The following is a 9,771-nucleotide window of genomic DNA, read 5'->3' as shown; positions in this document are numbered from 1 at the left end:
CTCTTAACCAACGCTCCACTCGGCCGGCCCAACCTCAGTATTTGCAAATGTGAGAATTCACATTCTAGTAACTGGAAAACTAAAATTTGACAAACCAACAAATTTACTCACTATTGATATAATTATACAAAGTTTTATATACAACATGTAAACTTTATTTCAGAATTTGGCCTTTGTAAACTAGCCTGCACATCAACAAAGTTACTCTTTGCTTACCTGTCCTAACCTAACTCTTTGCTTACCTTTCTTAACCTATGAAGTGTTGCACCAACAGACCTTTCATAGCTTTTTGCTATGTGAACAGATGATTCCTCACCTTAAGACAAGGTGAAATAACCCAAAGTTCCCACCCAGAAAATAAAATTAACCCCAAATTATCAAATTCTTAAGTTTCAGCAGATGTAACACCAGAAATAGGTCATGGGAATCTCTAAGTCTCTTACCTAAGTATTGCTAAAGAAAGTTACAGTGTTGACTAAAAGAACACACAGGTATCTCATTAAACTTTGTTTTTAATGGGTCTCAAAATTCTGTGACAGATTTTTGGTCAAGTTGTTTGCATTAAAAAGTACTGATTTTAAAAATTAATACCTTAAAAACTGCCACACAAAAAAACCAAGAGGTCCATGAAACATTCTCCTTTCCTTCTGAAGGTTTTACAATGCATTGTAATTATTAATTAGTCTTTTACTATTAAACTTAAATGGCCATTGAGACAAACAGTTCTGAGACCGTTCTTCCACCACTGATTAAGACTGGGGTGGCAGGTATTGGGGATAATGTTCATTTAGTCTTCTGAGTTTTCTGGGCAGTCACGGTGACCTGCCAGCTCCAGCTGCCTTCTTGTCCACTGCTTTGATGACACCCACACCCACAGCAACTGTCTGTCTCATGTCACAAGCAACAAAATGGCCCAGAGGAGGGTAGTCAGAGAAGCTCTCAACACACATGGGCTTGCCAGGAACCATGTCAACAATGGCAGCATCACCAGATTTCAAAAACTTTGGGCCATCTTCCAGCTTTTTTCTGAACGATTATTAATCTTCTCCTTCAGCTCAGCAAATTTGCAAGCAATGTGAGCTGTGTGACAATCAAGCACAGGTGTGTATCCAGCACTGATTTGGTTTGGGTGGTTCAGGATAATCTCCTGAGCTATGAAGCCAGCTTCTTCCATTGGTGGGTCATTTTTGCTCTCACCAGCCACATTCCCACGATGAACATCTTTGACCGATACATTCTTGACATTGAAGCCCACATTGTCCCCAGGATGAGCTTCCCTCAAAGCTTCATGGTGCATTTCAACAGACTTTACTTCAGTTGAAACATTGACTGGAGCAAAGGTGACCACCATTCCGGGTTTGAGAACACCAGTCTCCACTGGGCCCAGAGGGACAGTACCAATATGTTGCCTTACAGCTTCATTCTTGACCGCCCCCCCACACCAACCCCTGACCTAATGAGGTCACAAGGAAGTGTCTCGGAATGCTGAGATCCGTTGGAATGATATTGGTAAAGCTTTCTCAAGGGAGTGTCTCAGAACCCTGAGACCGGGCAGAATGATGTCGGTTATCTCCCTTATTTTCATGGCTGTGCACAGCTGCACCATCCTGCGGGTTGTGTGTGTGGGAGTATGAAGGCACAGCAGGTGTTGGAATACAATGGGGCTGGTTGATGGAAATTAGCCATAAGGCACTTATCACAAGGACTTTAGAAAAAACAAGTTTCACTTCTTTGAAATTTGTTAATAAAAGCTACGCGTTGACTTGATTCAGGGCTCAGTTCCAAAGAGAGTACTGCAGTCCCCTGGCCTTGCTTTAACTCTGTAATTGACTCGTGTGTTTCTTTAACCCTGCGCCACACCTCTCTCTCCCCATGACTTCTGCTGCGCGGGATGTGGCACTAATATCACCAATTTTGTAGACGTCCTGGAGGGTCAGAATTCAAAGGTTTGTCAGTTAGATGAGTTGTTGGTGGGATGCAATCCAGAGCTTCAAGCATCTGGCACTGCCATCTTTATGGGTGACTTTCCATCCCTTAAACCAAGGCATGTTAGCACTTGGCTCCAGCATGTTGTCATCATTCCAACCAGAAACTGGCACAAATGCTACTGTGTCAGCGTTGTAGTCAATTTTCTTAATGTAGGTACTGATTTCCTTAATGATTTCCTCATATCTCTTCTGGCTGTGAGACAGTCCAATGGATTCCATTTTGTTAACACCAACAATTAGTTGTTTCACACCCAGTGTGTAAACCAGAGGGCATGCTCATGGGTCTGCCCATTCTGGGAGACACCTACTTCAAATTCACCACCCACAGCAGCAACAATCAGGACAGCACAGTTAGCCTGAAATGTGCCTGTAATCTAGTTTTTGATAAAGTCTCTGTGCCCTGGGGCATCAACGATACTTGGTGGCCTCGAATTTCCACAGGGAGATATCAAAGGTGATACCATGCTCACATTCAGCTTTCAGTTTATCCAAGACCCAGGCATACCCATCTCAGCAGCATCCTTCTCAAATTTTTTTTTAAAGATTTTTATTGGGGAGTTGGGAGGATGGGAACAGCGCTGGGGAATTGGGGTAAGGGGAACAGACAAGTTGCTGTTGTTTTGTTTTTCAGTCTAGTTGTGGAGGACGTTGCTTCACTGGCCCAAGTTGGCACCATCAGTGCGCTCTTCCCGGGTGAGGCAGATCAGTCGCTGGCTTCTGGACAGCCGCTCACTGTGGCTGCTGGCTGCTCACGTTGGCTGCTGGCTACACACGGTAGCCCATGGCAACCCACTGCCACAGGGGCTGCAGCCTACGCCGTCGCTGGCGACTCACAGGCAGCCTAGCTCCAGGTTGAGCTGTTGTTCAGCATCTTAGCTGTAGAGGGTTTGGATATGTGGGATCCAAACCGGGGCCCTCTGGCGTCCCAAGACAGTTCTTAACCATCGCACCACTCGGCCGGCCCTTCTCAAATTTTTTGATGGCTCTTTTGTCGATCTCACCACATTTGTAGATCAGGTGACCAGTAATGATAGACTTGCCAGAATCTATGTGTCCAAGAACAACGATGTTGATGTGTGTCTTTTCCTTTTTCATTTTGGGTTAGATTTAATGGTTGTTTTCACTACACCTTACACCTGTGTTCTGTTGTGAAAATGCTCCTTCCTCACTTTTAATGGCGGGTGTGGGACCAGCCTCTTCTGCATCTCTGCCGCTCTTACCAGTCTTGAGTGGCTTCTTCTGCATGTCCATGGTTGTAGGGTTTTGGTTCAGCAAGATTTCAGGTAATTCTCAATGATGCTTGTTCTGTAGTTTAGTTGTAATTTTGATGTGGTTGTGAAAGAAGGTAAGCACAGCGCCCTCTTGAACAGAATCCTCTAATTATGATTTTTTGTGTGTGGCAAGAATATTTGATATTTACTCTTTTAGCAACTTTCAAGTATATGGTACAGTATTAACTATAATCACCATGCTGTACATGAGATTTTCTAAACTTACTCATCTTCTAACTGTAAGTTTGTACCATTTCATCAACATCTCCCCATTTCCCCCACTTCTAGGCCTCTGACAACCACCATTCTCCTCTCTGTTTTAATGAGTTTCACATATAAGTGATACTATATGTAAGTGATTCCACATATGTGATATTATACAGTAATTGTCTTTCTCCATCTGACTTATTTCACTTAGCATAATATCCTCTAGGTTTATCCATATAGTTGCAAATGTCAGGATTTCTTTCTTTCTCATGGCTGAAGAATATTTTATTGTATATTTATGTATGTACTATTTCTTTACCCATTCATGTATTATAGGACACTAAGGTTGTTTTCATGTCTTGGCTTTTGTGAATAATGCTGCAGTGAATGTGGGAAGGAAGATATCTTTTTGTGATTCTGTTTTTGTTTCTTTTGGATAAATACCCAGAAGTGAGATTGCTGGGTCACATGGTAGTTCTGTTTTTAATTTTTTGATAAACTTTTGTACTGTTTTCCATGATAGCTGCACCAACTTACATCCCACAAACAATGCACAAGAGTTCCCTTTTCTCCACATCCTCTCTAACACTTGTTATCTCTGTCTTTTTGATAAAACCATTCTAACATGTGTGAAGTGACATGTCATTGTGGTTTTGACTTGTAGTTCCAGGATGATTATTGATGTATCTTTTCATTTACTCATTGGCCATTTGGATGTTTTCTTTGGAAAAAAAAAGTTTATTCAAGTCCTCTGCTTATTTACTTTTAGTTTTATTTTTACTTTTTTAAAATTAAAGTTTATTGAGGTGAAAATTGTTAGTAAAGTTATATAGGTTTCAAGTGTACAATTCTGTAATACATCATCTATATATATTGTGTGTTCACCACCCAGAGTCAGTTCTTTTTTTATCACCATATATTTGATCCCTTTTACCCTCATCTACCATCCCCCTCACCTCTTACCCTCTGGTAACCACTAAAGATCATCTGTGTCTATGAGTTTTTGTTTCTTCATTTGTTTGTCTTGTTCCTTTGTTGTTTTCAGTTTTATATACCACATATGAGTTAAATCATATGGTTCTCTACTTTTTCTGTCTGACTTATTTTGCTTAGCATAATAATCTCAAGATCTATCCATGTGGTCGCAAATGGCACTGTTTCATTTTATCTTATGACAGAATAGTATTTTATTATGTATATATACCACATCTTCTTTATCCAATCAACTATTGAAGGACACTTTGTTTCCACCAACAGTGTATGAGGGTCCCTTTTTCTCCACAGCCTCTCCAACGCTTGTTATTATTTGTCTTGTTGATGATAGCCACTCTAACTGGTGTGAAGTGGTATCTCATTGTGGCTTTTATTTGCATTTCTCTGATGATTAGTGGTGTTGAGCATTTCTTCATATGTCTATTGGCCATCTGTGTGTCCTCTTTGGAAAAATGTCTATTCAGGTCCTCTGCCTATTTTTTAGTTCTTTTGTTGTTGTTGTTGTTGAGTTGTATGAGTTCCTTATATATTTTGGGTATTAGCCCCTTATCGGAGGCATTGTTTGCAAAAATCTTCTCTCTTTCAGTTGGTTGCCTCTTTATTTTGTTGATGGTTTCTTTTGCTGTGCAAAAGCTTTTTAGTTTGATATATTCCCATTCATTTATTTTAGCTTTTACTTCCCTTGCCTTTGAAATCAAATTCGTAAAATACTCTTTGAACCCAAGGTCCATAAGTTTAGTACCTATGTTTTCTTCTACACAGTTTATTGTTTCAGGTCTTATGTTTAGGCCTTTGATTCATTTTGAGTTAATTTTGGTACACGGTGACAGATAGCAGTCTAGCTTCATTCTTTTGCATGTGGCTTTCCAATTCTCCCAGCACCATTTATTGAAGAGGCTGTCTTTTCTCCACTGTAAGTTTTTGCCATCTTGTCAAAAATTGTCCATATTCACGTGAGTTTATTTATGGGTTTTCGATTCTATTGGGTTGTCAGAAAAATCATGACATACTTTTTCTGTTTTTTTTTGCAAAAATGAGTCATGACTTTTCCGACAACCCAATATTCCATTGGTTTGTGCATCTGTTTTTCTGCCAATACCATACTGTTTTGATTATTCTTGCTCTGTAGTACAAGCTGAGGTCAGAAAGTATGATATACCTCCAGCACTGTTCTTTTTTTCTTAGGATTCCTTTGGCTCTTTGGGGTCTTTTGTGGTTCCATACAAATCTGATGATTTTTTGTTCTATTTCTTTAAAAAATGCCATTGAGGACCAGCCAAGTGGCTCAGTTGATTAAGAGTTAGCTTAAGAGCACATGCTCTGAGCAACAGGGACACTGGTTCAATTCCCACATGGGCCAGTGATGCTGTACCTGAGGTGAGCTGCCACTGAGCTGCCAACAGGTAGCAGGATGGCTCAGCTGGTGAGAGCATGTGCTCCTAACAATAAAACTGCCTGTTTGATGGTGGGCTACGCCCATCTGTAACTAAGACTAAACTTGGCACCTTAAGCTAAGCTGCCACCCAGATGGCTCAGTGGATAGAACGTACGCTCTTAACAACAAGGCTACTGATTTGACTCTGCATGGGATGGTGGCTACGCCCACCCACAGCTAAGATTGTAACACAGCACTTTGAGCTTAGAGGTTACGAGTTGCCAATGGGCAGTCAGATGGCAACTGGCACCCTCCACAAGTTGATCAAAGAACAACTTGGCTGGTCCTTCTCCCAAATTCCCCAACACTGTTCCCTGCCCCCAATTCCCCAATTTAAAAAAATGCCATTGAAATTTTAATGGGGATTACATTAAATTTATATATATTGCTTTGGGTAATGTGGCCATTTTAACTATGTTGATTCTTTTAATCCATGAACACAGAATGTCTTTCCATTTCTTTGTGTCGTCTTCAATTTCTTTTAAAAATGTCTTACAGTTTTCAGTGTATAGGTCTTTCACATCCTTGGTTAACTTTATTCCTAGATATTTTTTTGTTGTTGTTGCAATTTCAAAAGTAATTGGTTTTTTTTCTAAAGATTTTTATTGGGGAATTGGGGGGATGGGAACAGCAGTGGGGAATTGGGGGAAGGGGAACAGACAAGTTGTTCTCGTTTTGTCCTTCAGTCTAGTTGTGGAGGACGTTGCTTCACTGGCCCATGTTGGCACCATCATTGCGCTCTTCCTGGGCGATGCAGATCAGTCACTGGCTTCTGGATGACCACTCACGGCGGCTGCTGGCTACACACGGTAGCCCATGGCAACCCACTGCCACAGGGGCTGCAGCCTACGCCATCTCTGGTGACTCATGGCAGTCCAGCTCCAGGTTGAGCTGTTGTTCAACATCTTAGCTGAGGAGGGCAGTGTCACTGGCCCTCATATGTGGGATCCGAACCAGGACCCTCTGGTGTTCCAAGCCAGTTCTTAACCATCGCGCCACTCAGCCGGCCCAGGAATTGTTTTTTAATTACTTTTTCTGAGATTTCATTTTTAGTATATAGGAATGAAATGGACTTTTGTACATTGATTTTGTAGCCAGCACCTAACTGTATTTGTTTATTGTTTCTAATAACTTTTTGGTGGAGTCTTTAGGGTTTCTATATATAGCATCATGTCATCATGTCATCTGCAAAAAGTGACGATTTAACTTTTTCATTCCCAATTCGGATGCCTTTTATTTCTTTCTCTTGCCTGTTTGGTCTGGGTAGGACTTCCAATACTATGTTGAAAAGCAGAGGTGATAGAGGACAGCCCTGTCGTGTTCTTGAACATAGAGTGAAAGGCTTCAGGTTTTCACCATAAATTATGATATTAGCTGAGGGTTTGTCATATATGGCCTTTATTATGTTAAGGCATTTTTTCTTCTATACCCATTTTAGTTTATTTTTAGAAATTTTATTGGGGAACAGTGTGTTTTTCCAGGATCCATCAGCTCCAAGTCAAGTAATTGTCTTCAATCTAATTGTGAAGGGCACAGCTCTGCGGCTCATGTGGGAATCGAACTGGCAACCTTGGTGTTATAAGCCTATGCTCTAACCACCTGAGCTAACTGGCAGCCCCTTCTATACCCATTTTATTAAGTGTTTTAATCATAAATGGATGGTGTATCTTGTCAAATGCTTTTTTTCTGCATCTATTGATACACTCATATGACTGTTGTCCTTTATTTTGTTTATGTGGTGTATCACATTGATTGCTTTGCATATGTTGAACCATCCTTGTGTCCTTGGGATGAACCCCACTTTGTCGTGATGCATAATTTTTTAAATGCATTGTTGCATTCGATTTGCTAGAATTTTGTTTAGGGTTTTTGCATCTGTATTCATCAGAGATATTGGTCTGTAATTTTCTTTTTTGTTATCCTTACCAGGTTTTGGTATCAGGGTAATGTTGGACTCATAAAATGAGTTAGGAAGTATTGCCTTTTCTTCATTTTTTGGGAAGAGTTTGAGTAGGACAGGTGTTAGATCCTTATTGAATCTTTGGTAGAATTCACTAGTGAAGCCATTTGGTCCTGGTCTTTTGCTTTTGGGAAAGTTTTGGTTGACTGATTCAATTTCCTTACTGTTCATCAGTCTATTTAGATTTTTCAGTTCTTCATAATTCAGCCTAGGAAGGCTATATGTTTCTAAGAACTTGTCCTTTCCTTCTAGGTTATTGAATTTGGTGGCATATAGTCCTTCATAGATTTCTTGTATGATCCTTTGTATTTCTCTGTTATCTGTAGTAACTTCTACTCTTTCGTTTCTGATTTTATTTGTGCCTTTTCTCTTCTTATCTTAGTGAGTCTAGCCAAGGGTTTGTCAATTTTATTAATAATTTCAAAGAACCACCTCTTTATTACATTAATTTTTCTATTGTCTTTTTGTTCTCTATTTCATTTAGTTCTGCTCTGATTTTTATTATTTCCTTCTTTCTGCTGACTTTGGGTATCATTTGTTCTTCTTCTTCTAGTCCTTTAAGATGTAATGTGAGGTTATTTATCTGGGATTTTTCATCTTTCTTGAGATAGGCCTGTAATGATATAAATTTTCCTCTTAAAACTGCTTTCACGGGACTTCCAGTAAGATGGCGGAATAGACAGATGCTGTGCCGACTGCCTCCCAGGATCACAACAAAATTACAAATCATTTATAAGATATTCAACCTCGGAAGTTCCCTGTACCCTAGATGAACAGAACCTCTAAACAAAGGACTTAAAGAGAAGGCCACATCGAGTCCGGTAGGAGGGGCAGAGACGAGAGAGGGCAAAACCCGTGAGGGTCACCTCAGTGGTGGGAAGGATTCTCCTGTTGGGGGAGAGACCCTCCGGCCCCACACCGCGATCACCAGCCCAGAGTTATGTTGCTGGGAAGAGGAGTTCTATGATAGGAAGGAACAAATAGTGAGGACTCTCTTTGCTCGGCTCGGTGAGGCTGGGGGTGTCTGGAGAAACAGTGGAGCCGGAAAACCGAATTGCTCACTGGTGAGCACTCACCCGGTTCCTGGTGGAGGGAGGAGCTTTGTGAGCGAGGCCCAGGAGACTCTGGGAAGGACTGAACTGAGTGACTTTGGCACGGGAGCTGGAGGTTTGTGTTCCAGTTTCTCCTCTGGTGCATGTGGCCTTGGATCCCCACTCCATATTGTTTGTGCTGCATAGCCAGGTAAACGCCGCCGGGCAAGCGCGCTTCAACTACAACAGACCCAGAAGTGCGCGACTGGCCTTAGGTCCCTGATTTCCGCACTGTGCATGCAGAATTGTCTTGGTGGCAATTGGCTGTTGGGCTGTTCGGCCTGATCTTTGAGCGACTGATTGGGACAGGCTGAGAGGGAGTTTTCCTGGGAGTGTAGGGCCACGAGCTGTGCACCTGCGTGATTCAGCTGGGGCTTTCTGGGCGAGTTTGTGTGGGTTGGCTGCTGATGCAGGAGTGCATGCTGCTCTGACTTGGTGGGGGCCACTGACCACACCCTGTGGTGCCTTGGGGGCCTGCCCTGCCCACCTAGAGCTGTGTTGCCAGGGACACCCTGAGCCCCTTGTCCCTAGCTCCTACCTCTGCAGGCCACAGAGGGTTTTTGCAGCAGCAGACAGCCCACAACAACCTGTGAGGATTTTTAGTGGTGAGCACAGTTCCAAAGCACACAGCAACTAATTCTGGGAAGCTTACTGCAAGTCTAGAGGGAGGTCGGTGCATGACCCACTGAGTGCGTCCCCCCAGCAGCTGGTGCTGAGTCGCCCAGAATCTCTCTATTGCTGAGCAAGTGGTCTGCAGTGCAGATTACAGCGGGCAGAGAGCCCCTCCTTTTTTTTTCCTTCTCTTTTTCCTTTTTATTTTTTCTTT

At 42.0% G+C, this 9,771-nt stretch overlaps 1 pseudogene; it reads right to left on the bottom strand.

Moving 5' to 3' along the window:
- Positions 1 to 715: 715 nt before the first annotated feature.
- On the bottom strand, positions 716 to 3,083 carry LOC109377397 (elongation factor 1-alpha 1-like; annotated as a pseudogene).
- Positions 3,084 to 9,771: the final 6,688 nt, after the last annotated feature.

Source organism: Hipposideros armiger, unplaced genomic scaffold (assembly GCF_001890085.2).
Source record: "Hipposideros armiger isolate ML-2016 unplaced genomic scaffold, ASM189008v1 scaffold_1388, whole genome shotgun sequence".
In the NCBI taxonomy this organism is placed as follows: Eukaryota; Metazoa; Chordata; class Mammalia; order Chiroptera; family Hipposideridae; genus Hipposideros; species Hipposideros armiger.
Note: the sequence above shows the minus strand (reverse complement) of the source record. Positions and strands in the feature narration are given on the sequence as shown.